General features: G+C 44.1%; 1 pseudogene; it reads left to right on the forward strand.

Moving 5' to 3' along the window:
• Positions 1-365: 365 nt before the first annotated feature.
• LOC131904463 (cytochrome c oxidase subunit 7B, mitochondrial-like) lies at positions 366-637 on the forward strand (annotated as a pseudogene).
• The last annotated feature ends 268 nt before the right edge of the window (positions 638-905 follow it).

Below are 905 nucleotides of genomic sequence, written 5' to 3' on the forward strand. Positions count from 1 at the left end.
GGTTGTGATGTGCTCTTTCTCAATTACCACAACGGTCACGGTGTATGAAAACATCTGTGCCCTCTACCAGGGCACATCACGGGGGCTGCTGACAGCACTGGGTTCCCTGCTTGCACTCATAATGGAGGGAAGGGCAGGTTTTCTCCATCCAAGTTCACAGAACCCCTGGATTTTATGCATGAATCTTAGCTTAAGGCTCTCTGTGGTCAGATCTTGAAAAGGACTAGTTGATATTTAATCAGGGTGGTGAATGTTGGAGAAATCAACACGATAAGAAAATTCATCTTTTCTTTGCAAGGGTAGCTGGGCCGAATTTGCCATCCAGGCAGTGCTGTGGTCACCGCAGTTCCATCTTCTTCTCCGCAATGTTGCCCTTTGTCAAAAACGCAGTGAGCCGTCTCCAAGTTGGAAGCATTCAGCAAGTGGTGGTAAGGCAGAGCCACCGGAACGGACACCTGACTTCCATGACCAATGTGGAGACTCTATGTTAGCAGTGGAGTCCTTCTGTGTTTCTGCATGGACATATACAGCAACACACATTGGCACAGAATGAAACCTGTCTCCTGTTGGCAGAGTCGCCCCAAAGGAATGGAGAGATCAGTGGTCATGCCAGCTGCCACAACAATCAAGGGGTTGATTCGAAATCAACTTAGAAGTGATTCCAAGTCAAAGGATCTTGTGTTCACTAAAATATAGCATATTGAAGAAAAATAAAGTACCTCTAAAATCTTTAAAAAAAAAAAAGAAAGAAAGAGAGAAAGAAAGAAAGAAAGAAAGAAAGAAAGAAAGAAAGAAAGAAAGAAAGAAAGAAAGAAAGAAAGAAAACTCATCTTGGCTAGATGTGGTGGTGCATACCTGGAAAGCCCGTAACTTGAAGGTATAGGAAGGGGGATCGAGGATTAAGG

Source organism: Peromyscus eremicus, chromosome 2 (genome assembly GCF_949786415.1).
Source record: "Peromyscus eremicus chromosome 2, PerEre_H2_v1, whole genome shotgun sequence".
NCBI classification, from domain to species: Eukaryota; Metazoa; Chordata; class Mammalia; order Rodentia; family Cricetidae; genus Peromyscus; species Peromyscus eremicus.